Raw genomic sequence first — 14,170 nt, 5'->3', positions numbered from 1 at the left:
GCATGTTGTGATCTTTCTGATCACTTTCTGATCACTGAAAGTTCACTTTCTTCCTTTCTTTGCCAAGTAACTTGTTAGATGGATTTGTTAAGGCCAAAAATGACCAGTGAATGACCATAAGCTGACATTTCAAAGTCTGTCTAATGAGTAGGAGCCGCTGTAGCAGTGGGAGTCCCCTCAGAGTGAATCAGAGGCTGTGGCAATGTTATTGCAGAAGCTGTAGAGCTGACTGCTGAGTCTGTAGCAATGAACGCTTTTATCTCTCACAGTCTCCTGTTTGGTCTGCCTGGTGAGTCAGTCGATGTGGTGGCTGTTCATCCACCACACCATAAGGTTTTCAGACCCCCTTTCTGATGAGATTTCTCCATCTCAAGGAGAGCAACTAAAGACATTTGCTCAAATTTAGCTCAGTTAATCCTGATTTGGCAGATCTGGGCTATCTACTGACATTTTAACTGCCATGCAGAATTAGAAAGCTGAAGATTTGGATGGCTGGGCTCATCTAGGTGAAAATCAATACTGAGGTCAATGAAACTGAATCAGGACATAATTCATGCAAATCAGTAATAACTCCACTAAAATTATTGGAATTGTTGGCATGTCAAATCTTAAGCAACCTCACTAAGGCCATGAAATATAACTTGCTGTAAAAATAATCTGAGAATATGCTTATGCTACCATGTTCATACTGACACAGTATTAATCAGATGTTATTTTGTGCCTTTTGCCTACAAGTAAACTCACTGAACTGAACAATCTAAGCTAACTTGGAGAAAGATAGCATAAAAGATTAACAAAATCTTAAAGCATTGTACTTGGTGGATTTTGCATGAGTAAAAACCACAATAATTTGAACTGAGGTTTTCTGTTTTTCTAAAATAAACAGAAAGACAAAATCTGTTCCTTAAAAGTAAATATTATTAATTAATCTTTTATTCTTTCCAAAAGAGATCAAGTCCCAGTGGCCACCCTTTCTGACCACGCTGAGTTAGTTAATATAGAGTTACTTATTGAGTCTTTGTCAGAATGAGATCAAATTCTTTAATACAGGCAAGAATTTGTGCTGGTTTCTTTACGTGGCTTAAAAGAATTAGACACTCAACTCCAATTAATTAAATTTTCATTAAAATATGGTTTCTGTCTTTTTCTCTGTTGATACTTTATACCATACCATAGAAACCATCTGTGGGAGAAGATTGTCTTCTGCTGGGTATTGTGGAGATATGATTTGCAAAGACAGTGTGTCTGCCAAGGTATTTGCAATCTAAGTATCATCTCTAATCTAAATATAATCTATTAAAAGATCTGCCATGAATCTTCTGCACAACCATCTTCTCCTTCTATTCATCTCTTTCTTCTGTGATTTTTCACCTTTCTAATCTATGTAAGTTTTAGACTCTGCCACAGGAGTTAACCTTTATGATATGTCCGTACGTTACTTAGAATAAATGGGTGTTGATCTGAGTGGAGGCCCTTAGAAAGTATCAGCACGCAAATAAGAATTTAATCCATAACATGTCTGACCCTGTGGTTATCAATGCTTCTGTGCCCCTAAAGAAAAACTAATAATAAAGAGAAACAGACTGGGTTGTCGTACAAGAGATGTGAATGCTTGAATATCTGCCTGCCCTGTTTCATATTTTTAAGACTTAAAGGTTTGTGGTTTTTTTCTCCTGCCTGTGTTAAATGAAAACATCTTTACTTGATATTCATCATTTCACAATGGCCATTTCATCACCTAGACAACATGAATAAAAGTTATTATTCTTAGTCATTAGTCACTCAGTCAGGGAAAAGAGAAAAATTGAACATTTAAGAACATTTTACTTTTCTGTCATTTTAGAGTAAATGACACTCCTAAATGATGGCCAGTCAAACCTACAGAATCTATTAGTAACTTGATAATAAGTGTGAAGGGATGCTGGGACCCAAAGGAGTCTTAAAGTGGCGTTTATCAGGCATGTCACATCATTGGTACTAGTAATAAAAGCATTTTTGTTTTATGCTGTAGTGTCTGTAGAGAATAGTATTTTTTGTGCTATAGCCAAAAGTGATATTGCTACATTCATCACACTGTTTGATATGAAATAGCTAAAAAGCACTGGAAATTGGCTGTCATTCTTTGTTTCCTCCTTTTTTTTTCTAATCAAGGAGCCTACTATGGTGGTGGGAAAAGTTTTCCTAGTCTTCAAATTAAGGCACACAGGTTCAAAACCATTGTAACAAACGTTTTTTTCCATCGGAAATCTAAACTTTTGTTTTCTACACTGTCTTCTTTATACTTTATTGTTCTTTCAAGATGAGTATTTGTAATTCATTCATTTTGTTTTCATTTTGCTTCTCCTCCTGAAAATAATGTTCGGTGTTGTTGGTCTAGTATTACCGTCTTTCTTGACAAAAATCTTCTTTGGTTTTAGCGAAAATTCTGTGTTTGGGGACTATGAGATGGTGACTTTGGTTGTTAGTTTCTGAGTGTTAAAAATTGGGATAGAATCGGTTGCCTATGAAAGTGAGAAATTTTAATTTTTCCCCTCTCTATTTAATCTTTTAGCTAAATAATTTAAATGAGAACAGATTATGATGTGTAACTACAAAGGTCTCTGTGCTATGGTACTATTTTGAAGATGGCAGTTTTCCCTGTTGGCATAGCTGCTGATAATATAAACTAAGCCTGGAGCGACTTTGGGGGGGATTTTCTTGAAATATGTGATTTTTTTCAGGCCTGCAAGACACAGTGAGACCAAGCTCAACTTCCTAGTGTAGTCTAGGCCTGTGGCACTGTGGGAAACCTCTGCTGGAGTAACTACTTGGAGACTTTGTATTGTACATGGACTCAGTCTGCGTAATAGACTCTGTTCTTCCTAAAATATCAGAAGTACTAGTAGTAATAATAAAATCCCAGAGTGCAAAAAATAAATAGAGGAGTCTTTCTTCTTTTCAGTTGTCTTCTCAAGCCTTGATAGGAAAAAGATCCATCACTTACTTCTGATTGATGGGTCAGTCAGTAGTGGCCTTGTGCTCTGTGTCCACTGTACAGCTGCAGCATGTTTGCATGAAAAAGCTTTTGTAATTTACTATGGAAATTTAGGGCTAGGATAAGCAAATGCATCACAGGAACTTACTTAATAGAGAGGAAACAGGGCACATTCATCACACTGAATTCTTTCCCACTGACATTCATTATTTGCATGTAAAAATGTCATCTGATTTTTCTCCCTCATAAACCCAATGTGATGTTTTTCTTTCTTCTTGTTGCTGTTATTTTGGTTTGGATTTAAATCTGTCACTCCTAAAAACTGCTTTTTAAGTCAAGTCCCACTTCAGTGTAGGGGTAGAAATGTATAGGGTTTTGAAGGACAAGAGAAGTTAAAAGTACTCTTCGTTGAGTGTGCCTGTGCAGCAAGACGGATCTTAGAATTACTGGAGCCTGTTCTGAATGGTGGAGTGTGCTCTTTGAAGCTAAATTCTGCCCTGACCATTTTTTCAGACTACAGAAGTTGTCAGCTTGACTGACTCTGGTAAGATGTGGCATGTGTTATTAACACTCTTCAGTAAACCAACCCACTCTTTGTCTGAAACACGTAAGTCAGGCAAGACAGTTCGAACACCTAGGGCAACCTTTACACTTCTTAGGAGCATGATGATGCCAATATTGTGAACAGCCCTCTGCTCCTCCTTCAAATTAATCTTATTCTCTCTTTATAATATGCAGACATATCAGCTGACTCCGTGGGATGTTCACTGCAGTAAGAATATGATGCTATGACAACTTAATTCATTTTTTTAAAAGTTCATGCAACCAGTCAATAAAAAGAAATATCACACAGAAATGTAAAAAAAAAAAAAGATCCCATGAAGCAAGAAATACTATGCCATTAGAATAAAAGGATGTATTTAAATTGAGTGAACAGCTTATTCTTTTCTTTTCTTCACTTACCTAATTAATGCTGGTTCTATGGACAGCAATTAAGGACCTGCAGATGAGGCAAACTGTCACTTCGAGGTCAAAGATATTACTCAAAGAGTATGGTGCTAAGGAATGTCCCTAAACAAATAAAACTAATTTGTAAATGGCACTAATTTAATCAACTGTAGAACGCTCTGCATGAACCTGTTCAGTCTGCCAGAAGATAGGACATGCCTTAAACCACTGGTTGAAATACTCAACACTTGCAGCAACTTGAAGACCGTGCTAAGAAATGAATGACACGTATAGCTTTCTTTCTGAATGCGTTTAAGAGCAGACCCTTGGGTCACCCTGCAGTCTTTCCCTGCTAGCCTTTCTGTCTGGAGCTGTTCGCAGTAGAAATCAGTTTGTGTGGCATTTAGGGTGACTCTTGTGGGTTGTGGGTACTGTTTTCTGCCAGCGGCTGTTTTCCCAAGTGTTCCCTATCGCTTATTCTTACAGCATTTACTAATTTATTTCTGAAGAGATAATACACACACTAGCAGGTAGTTCTGCCATAGTCATGTCTCAGCAATTGTCTTTGGTCACCAGCAATGAGAAGAAAGATGCTGGCTGGAGAAAATGCTCTGATTAGTTCCTTTATATCAGAACACTTCTCCGCTGAAATAAGTCTTGTGTCTTCACAGAGCTAATGTCATTGTACTGAAATGCTGGCTTTTTTGAGGAAATAAATTGCAATATGTTTTAAGGGAAAAAACAAAATAATTTCACTATGAAAAAAAAAACATCCTTTAATGGACTGAGAAGAGAAGGTTCATTTTTGTATCTGAAAACTTCAAAATCAAATATGCTTGTATTTATGTATTTGTATTATTATATATTTATAGCTCTTTTTTTTTTTTATCCTCTATGCTTCATGGATAATTTCAGACTGCATTTCTTAGCCTATTTGCAAAAATTCTTTTGTCTTATCAGTCCTCAGTTTCTTACATTCTGTTTTCAAATGTCACTCCCTCTTTTACTGGATTTGAACTCAGCAAAATGACCCACTTTTGCTTTTGTTAGTATTTGCATGCAAAGCTAGAGATGTTTGCAAAGAATCCAGGAATTTATTCTAAAAGAAAATGCTGCTACTATTGCCAGCAAAGACAGCTTTTCTATGTGAGCACAGTGAAATTTCACCAGGAGCAAGGCACAGATGTGTTTCAGTGAGAGCTTGCCATTTGTTAGTGGAAAAACTTTGCAGACTCTAAAATATCACTTCTTTCAAGAGCATCTGCCTCATTCTCCACTGTATGTTCTGTTGGGCAAGGTAGATATGGGGATCTATCTACACTCTCTTCCAACAGGAGAGCAGAATAGCGAGATTTTCCTTCCCAGCTATTTCTTGGCCCACATTTATCACTTTGCTCCAGTTCTGCATCCCCCAGCTCTGCATAAGAATGGCCATAGTGAATCAAACTAAAGGTCCGTCTAGGCCAATATGCTCTCTTGACGGTTGTCCAAAACTGATGCCTGGAGTAAAAGAAGGAGTAAAAGAAAGGCATGTGTGAATCTTCTTTCTAGAATCTTTCCATACTCCCTCCGTTCTTAGTATAGGGACTAAGTTTTTAGTAAACCTGAATGGATTTTTATTCCACAAATTTTCCAGTGTTCCCTTCTAGTATCCACAGCACCCTTTGACAAGAGGTTTTACAGATCACATGCCTGTTGCATGAAGTACCACTTCGCTTTGTTCTAAGCCTGCTTCAGAATTTGTATTTCCTCTTCTCTTTAATTTAAAAAATAGTTTAAAGCATTTCTGTGACCTCTTTCCATCTCCCCACTTCTGAGTGCTCTCCTTTGCTCTTGCTCTCTTCTTCTCAACTCCAGCCTTCTCAGAGTATCCTAGATGGAATCAGGACCAATATCCTGCAAACATATGATCCTCAAAAGTATCTCTTGTTTATGTGATTCTCCCCCTTTAATTCTAAAGGGGCATAGGTTTTTAAATAAGGAATGTGAAGCTTATGTGTTTCAGGGTTGTTATTTCAACTGAGTATGACAAATAAAATCAACTTGTTCCATGCCAGGTTTTCTCTGCTACTGAATATCTAGTAATTTATTTTGTATCATCCATGCAAAGACTATCCCAAGGCATTTCAGAAAAATTCATTGGAATGACTCAGCAGTAATAAAATAGTCTATGCTCAGATGTAAAGTTAAAACATTTCAGCTTTAACTAAAATCTTGGAAGAGAGTTCTAGCTTAATACCCGAAATAGAGGACAAGTAGGTTATATCCAGTTACTAAAGTTTGATGTTTTTCCAGCTGACTCCAATAGTGTTTGACTTTGCGTTGAACATACACAATATTTTGTGAGACTTACAAACCCTTATGGTGTGTATTCTGGTTGTATAACAATAAACTTATCTGAGATTTAGATATTATTTAGGGTAAAAGTCTGAAAATTTCTGCATCATATTCTTGCAGCATGAAAAGAATCAAGTTTAAATAGCTATTAATAGCTGTGATTAGATAGATGTTCACAACAAGTAGTTATAAAGATATTACATATAGAAAGAAACCTGTGAACCTTAAAACAAGACTGACTGCATGACCAAGAGTGTATTGTATATTGAACCATACCTAGAAAAACATTATTTAGATGATTAAGTGAATGTAGATCTTATGGTAGAAAATTAGCTATTTTATCCTGAGAAACATAAGTACCTGAAGAACATTATCTGCCTTGAAGTGTGGTCCACAGATGCACACACGGCAAACAAAGTTAGAGAGAGCTGGAACTGTCTGGTTACCATCCAGTTAACCATTCTGACAGCATCAGCAGGGCCACCCAGGCCCTGCAGGGCTGCAATAGCAGCTCTAACTTGTGCAGGCACCCACTTTCCCCGGAACTGATCATGCTGTGATCTTGCTACATACGTGCTTGTGTCTTGCTACCTAAGTAAGTATAGTCCTTTTGGAATCAAAAGGAAATGTTCTGATATTTGGCCTAATATTTTGTTATTTATGTTTAGTTAGTCTGGTTGTCCGCCCTTCAGAATGGGGTAAAGTTCAGATATGACAATCCTATTTCATCCAGACAAATAGAGACTCCTTGGATCTAGATAGATATCTGAATTTTTAATTTTTTCTTTCTTGCGAAACTGTATGTAATAACCCATGCCCTAAACAGTTTGGCTAACACAAAGAGTTAACAAAAATGTAGAGAGTTGGAAGAGGGGTAGAATGGGTATCTCTTGTCTCCTTGATTCATTACTAGGTATTGATTTGTGCAAGACAGAAGAAATTTCCTAAATAAATGAGAATGAAGAATATCGTTTACAGTTCATCAATTTATACTGATCTCATGTTGGTGTAGTTATTTTCCAGCTCTTGCAAAGAGTAGATAATTCATTTGGTAGAGAGTAGAGGCAGATGCACTGTCTTTTTCTAAAGTTGTGAGTGTTAAAATGTCACTCATCTTTAAAAAGGAAACTCAAATGATTTTTTTTGCACATTCACCAGTTTGCTACAGTTTTGTATCATTTGTGAAACCTAAGTGATGGCATTTCTGGGACAATGTTATATCTAAGAAATTCAGCATCTCCATCTTTTAGAACAGGCATATCCAGTGGTGACATTGACAGTGATACATTAAACAGCAGCAGTAAAGAAGGCATCATATTTCCTAGTCTGACTTTGAGCGATTCTGCTTTGAGAGGTGCCTAGATTTCTTCAGGTGTTTCTATAGCATCTTTGTGTTTCTGTATATAGCCTGTGTGTATGTAGTTTCAAATCAAAGCTGATGAAGGTGGGAGGAATACAGAGAGACAGCAGAGTAATGTTTGCAGGAGAAGAGCTGAAAAAAGGGAGAATTTCACTTATCTGGACACCTGGGTTGCAGTCGAAAGCAGTATTTGATGGAAGATCCATGCAAATGTCAGGCAAAACAGCAATGCATTCTGACAGCTATCAGAGATCTAAAGGTACAGAAAGATGACTCTGAAAAGTAAAGTGGAGTTCTACAGCAGCAGCATCTTCGGTGTTTTCTGTAGAGGAGATGTGGCAGGTAAGCCAGAGGAGTGGAAATTAGATGCTTTGGTGCAGCATTTGTGAAAATCTACCTTGAACTGGAGAGCAGAGAGGGGGAATTCTAAAGCAGATGTTTTGCAGAACTATCAACCAGATATTTGAACAAACACTGCACAGCAAAAAAAAAAAAAAATCTACAATTTCTGGTGAATTCATTGCTCCTCCATAATACTCAAAGTTTGAATAAGCAAGTGGCCAATTGTAGCTCAGAGGAGCAGTGAAGAAATGAAAGATGAAGTATGGCAGGTTGGGGTGCTAGGACTGAATACAGAGAGAGCGGACATTGTGTGAGCTGAATTTGAAAAGAGCCCAGGCATCTGACATGCAAAGGAAGTGTGTCACCTCCTGATCTCTCTGCGCAGAGGAACTTACACTGTCAAAATCATCTGGTACTGCAAAATATGTGCCCTATTCCTGCAGAATGGCTTGAAGAGGTACAGTGTCATGACCTCTCTGCTTGCAAAGACAGATAGAGATATAGTAGCTCAGATAACCACAGTTTCCACTGCTACAGTCATTCTTGCATCAAAAATAAAGTGAGACCCACACTTATCTTTCTGGATAACAGCTAGTTGATATTGTAATAGGAAGGCCTCTGTAAATTAATCGTGCTTCAAAGACTTTCTTACCTCTCTATCTAATCCATTCTCCCGGTGAAGAAGTAGAGTGATGTATAACACACCTAGTCCCTGCAGCTTACGAATGATTGGGGAGCCTGCTTTACTAATTGTAGGAAGAGAGCAGTGTTTCTTTCAGTACTAAGCATGCTTTTTTCAAGAACGAAAAGGGCAGTACAAGTGAAATATCTAAGATGTTAATCTGGAGGAGGATTTTTATCACACATTGACATACTTCAGATGGGATAAGAGAGAAATTCTCAGTCTTGCCCACATAGGGAAATACCAGAGCCACAGATATAAGTGAAGAAGCATATATCAAGTTTAGGTGCATTTCCTGGCATTTTATTTTATCTGTGCATAAATTCTGGGTGTTCTGTAGGTACCTGTTTGCATGTACTCATATGATTAACCCTTGGAAAGCGTACCAGCAATTGCAGTCAGAAGGCTGGTTATTTAGAGCAGAACTTTGCTTCAGTACCCTGCAGCTAGGGGTGAGTGGGTGATGTGTAACAGTCAAGGAGATATAGATCAGATTATACCATCAGAATACGTCATTTTGTTTTACATTCTAGGAATTCAGAAATATAGTCTCAATATAAGTGAGTGTTTCTGAAAAACTGACTGTAAATATAGCGCTGCCTTCCATCTCAGTTTTCCATCACTATTCATGCAGAATATCTGGTAACATGAAAGTCCGTTGCTTAATATTCAGGTTTTCTCCCTTTATATTTACTCTTGAGTTTCCTCTCTTTTGGAAAAAATGATGTTAAGTAGAGGTTACTGACTAGTTTCTCTCAGCTGATCCTCCATGTAATTTGCACCAATCTATCCTGCCCCACTGTCTATCTAAATTGTTCCTAACTACATAAAAATCACTCTTAAGTGGTATCTTTTTATAACATGAAATAGGCATGATTGTTATCCAGCCACGTGAAACTCAAATAAGATACCACAGCTTGTGATAACTTTAGACTGTGTCCTGCAAACTGCTGAGCAACTGCAGTTCTATTGGTTCCCAGATTTTGCCTAGGAGGTTTTAAGATGGGTTATTATGTAGGGATCTCTCCTGTTAGTTGTTACAAGTTCAGTATGATGCATCCCACAGAAAGTCTTGATGAAAAGTCACCTAAGAAGGGAGGTGAATGAGGCTTGAGTTGATGCCGAACTTACTCTAATGAAACAAGGCTTGTATGAGACACATAGCAAATGATAATAGCTTACAGGTCTTATATGGACTTCTCTCAATTTTGTTGTATGTCAAGTTCATGCTCCTTTGACTCTTTCTGCAGATTTTTAAGTGTACAGTTCAAGGGAACTGAATTTACTGAATTTTGCATAACTTTCTAATAACTGAAATTGCCCAGGTTCTTTGGAAATCACCCAAGGATCATGAACTACAACAAACCTTTTGAAAATATTGTTATAAGTTCCAGATGCTTTTAGGAATCTTTCCAACAGCCTTCAGTTTGAAGCTTGAAAATGTTCCAAAGCTGGTAAATACATCTAATCCCCTCCAGGCCCAAGACCTACTACAACCTCCCTTGGAGCCTTGAACCATTAGCACGCTGTACTTTTACTGGGTAACTTAGACTTCCCTTTAGCAAATGATCAGAATGTAATCATGTTAGCAGTGAATTTTATATAAAAGCAATCCCCAAAATATGACCAATCACTATGTTTATGAGCCACATCTCTCTGAAACGTACCTAAATGAGCAACAAGAATCATGTGGAAGTCAGATAATCCTTGCAATGGTAAAGAGCTCTGTGCTAGAAATTGTTTTAAACCGGTATTGCAAGGCAAAAGCAATGTAGAACAGTAATAAATGAGGCTTTATTTTGTACAGCCTGTATTTTTTCTGGCCATCACCTGATCAGCTGTATATTTTAATCTGATGCTGTAATGATTTAGCTCTGTTTTTTCTTATTCATAGAAGAGTCATAGAATGGTAAGGTTGGAAGGGACCTCTAGAGATCATCTTGTCCAACCCTCAGTGTAGCTCCTGCGGGGATTGAACCCGTGACCTTGGCATTAGCAGCACCACACTTTAACCAACTGAGCTAAACCTAACCCCGTTGCATTATTGCATTTCAGCCCAGAAGAGTTTATTTCATATACTTCTGCTCCCTAATAATTCCCTATTATGTATTTGTATATATGTTGATCACTGTTTTGAAGAATTCTTAATCGGAAAGATACTACGATTATTTTACCTGCATGACTCACTCTTGATGGGTTACAGAGCAGAATTGCTGTCTTGTATTACAGGAGATTTTGTATGTTGAATCATTTCCTTCGGGACCTGTACCACAGAGCATTTAAAATCACTACCTGTAACTATATTTGACTGTGGGCCTGTGACTAAATGTGTTTAAGCTCTAACAGCTAAGCAAGTCTACCTGCCCAGCTGAGGGACACATGAGGACAGTAATATCAGCAGATGGCTAAATCCAGCTGGATTTATCTGTTGAGAAAAGCAAACATTTGGTCAGCTTCAGGGCAGTTCAGCTAAACTGCAGCTGCCAACCTGAAGTTTTTTCACTGAATGGGGCAACAGTTGCAGATCTGTATGTGTACAAGCCCAAAACACAATCTGTAGGAGCTTCAACAGTCATCTGGGGATTAAAATTGGATTGCAAATGCACTTAAAGCTTCCAGCTCTTTGCCTTAACCTATTCGACATATGTTTTTCATCCCAATGGCAGGGACACCTGAACAGCTCCTCCATTCCCAAATCAGAGCATTAAGTGAACCAATCTCTGGTTACCTAATAGACCAAACAAACTTCTGGGTCAGACATTTCTTCACAAGCTGTCCAGTTATCCCCACAGTGATGACAACATCTGCCATCAGGAAGATGGGATGAAAAGCTGTGGCACTGGCCTCTTGGCCAAGCAAAATACAACCCATCCTGCTGTATGGGACACAGTCCCACAATTTGCATGGATGCTTGGGGAATTTGGGCATCCATGAAGACATATATCCAAATTTATAATCCATAAAAGATCTTTTTCAGATCATGGTTATAGTCAGTTCCCTTTTAGAGTATTCTACATCTGTGAATCTTCATTACTGAGGAGAATCATGCAGAGATTTTCTTGCTTCAGTGTCTCTTTCCAGCATAGACTTTAGGACACTGAGATGGTCTGGCTTTAGTCTCCTCCACTAAAACAAGAAGCTATTTTAATCTCTCATATAGGAGGAATCAAAAAATCACTAAATATTAGGGGAGGAAGGGTGAAAACTTAATTCATTTAGCTCAATTTTTAGGGATTTTACCTTTACTTGATTCCAATAACTCATTAAAATTTAGATTATTAGGCTTTCAAACTGTGCACTCTGGCTAGGATTTATGATTTTTTAAATATGAACAAGCTTCAAAATGCAATGTTAGACTGCATTAAACAGGTTTTTCATCACATGAAAACTGTAATTCTGTGTGTAAAGGAGTATTTATTTTTTCCTTGCATTTTTCTTCAATGTTTGTGGTGACTGTAATGTCACCATCTGTTCAAGAAGAAACGGAATAAGATGCCAGCTCAGATGTGTCAGGGAGACTAAAGCCCAGTAATATTCCAGACTTTCATATTATGATGAATCTGTTTGATTTCATTTAATATATGTCTCCACTGGTTATTGTTTATGGTCAGAATGCCCAACTACAGTAGTTATATGAGAGATATAAACTTTAGACTGACTGGATATACAAGGTGAAATCTTGTCTCCACAGAAGCCAAAAATGATTTTTTTTCATGCTGACTTCAGTGTTTGCAATGTTTCTGAAATCCACTATAAAAAGTACGTGCTTATTATTTGGGGCCTGATTTGTGAACGTTGCCATCGCATACTGGGCTGTGTTCTGTCTCATCCTGCAGTTCAGCTCAGATAATCACTAGCCCTCGATGCTCCAGTGGAAAGTAAGAGTGATGCTTCTATTCTATCCTTGTCTGTCAGAGACAGTCTATTAGAGACTAGATCATAACACATGTAAGTTCTCACATTTTGGCACAGGCAATTTTCAAGTCCAAGTTTGGTGAACACACTGTTAGTTGTGTGCATTTGTTTTAGCTAGTGATACTTGGGTGGCTGATGACCTCTTTGAAAAATTAACCACTGCAGAAAAATGTGTTTGTGGTTATCTTTCTGTTATTGAGATATATGTAACAGAAGATACACCTTTTAAGGAGAACACCTTAAAGTATGTAAAGGAAAATTTGCAAAACAACAGAGTAGTGGTTACTAGATCTCAGTCCAGACTACTTGTTTCTGTAAGACTATCTAATGGTAGTGGATGTCCACTTTGGAAACAATCAAGCAAAACCGGAGCCTGTAGGGGAGACCAGATCCAGCTACATTTGAATAGGCTCCTTCTTTTTGGCATTTAGATCCATTAATCTCTATAATCTGCTAGTTTCTAGACTCTTCTACGCATTCAGTGTCCAAAATACATAGGAGCTTTCTGCTGCTGTGAAGAATCATCTCCTCAGACAGCAAGGATTAGGTGAATGCATGCCCTTGCCAAGGCTCTAAAGTTTGCCGCAGTGTTAAATTTCAAATCACAGAAAAGAGTGAAACTGGTAGTGGCAATACTTGCAAGAATGAACACTACTGCCTTCTCTATGCAGTGTGCATTTCAGGATGATTTTCAAGACCTCTGGCTTCAGAGCTTTCATGAGATCTTTCGCATTCTGCCCCCAGTACAGATTCAAACTGCAGAGTTTGGAATTAAAATATGTTCTCCTGCCATCCTGGAGCTGATGTAGCTACTGCATGTTGAAAAGTAATCGGAGACATCAGAATAGGGTGTGAAGGTCTAACTGAGGATTAGTTCAGTCTCACAGATATTTCAGATGGCTGAAAATCTCACTTAAAAATATTTCTAAAAGTCACACTAAGGACAATTACATAATAGTTCATTTCCATATGCAGAAGGAATCTTCCACAAGATTCATGCAGCAGAAATTGTAAGCAATGTCTGTATTAAGTACCTAGTGATGGAGCCAGGGAGAAGGTTAGTGTTTGTTCAGATTGTTCCAAGACTGTTCCCCGCAGTTGTTTTCTGAAGGTGGCCGTTGCTGGATGGAAGGATCTGATCTCCTATAGGAAATTCCATTCTCCTTACACCATCAAATAGAAATTGAAGAGATACAGGAAAAGAAATTGCTTCCCATATCTGACCAAGATAAGCAAAATTCAAAAAGGGTTTAACTCTAACAAAATTGCCAAGCACTGAATAGTATGGCAATTCTACCCTCAAGCATGGCTACTGCCACCATATGGACCACCAGCACGTATGACGCAATGTAAGTAATAAATCTGTTTAATTTAACTCTAACATAAACCAGCTGTAAAGTTCCTAAATGCAAGTAAATGCAATGGTATTCCTTCAGGCAACTAAGCTGGTTTATGAGAATGTTATCTGGGTAAGAAACAGATTTATCTTGACAGCAAACTTACGGTATTGAAATAGTTCCTGTTTTTGTGTATAAAACACTCAGCAACTATTCTGTATAAGAAACCTGATGTGTACTCTAGGATCAGATATAACTGAAAGAAAGAATTGCTT

The sequence above is a fragment of the Rhea pennata genome, chromosome 12 (assembly GCF_028389875.1).
Source record: "Rhea pennata isolate bPtePen1 chromosome 12, bPtePen1.pri, whole genome shotgun sequence".
NCBI lineage: Eukaryota > Metazoa > Chordata > Aves > Rheiformes > Rheidae > Rhea > Rhea pennata.
The sequence above is the reverse complement of the archived record's forward strand: the minus strand, read 5'-3'. Positions refer to the sequence as shown.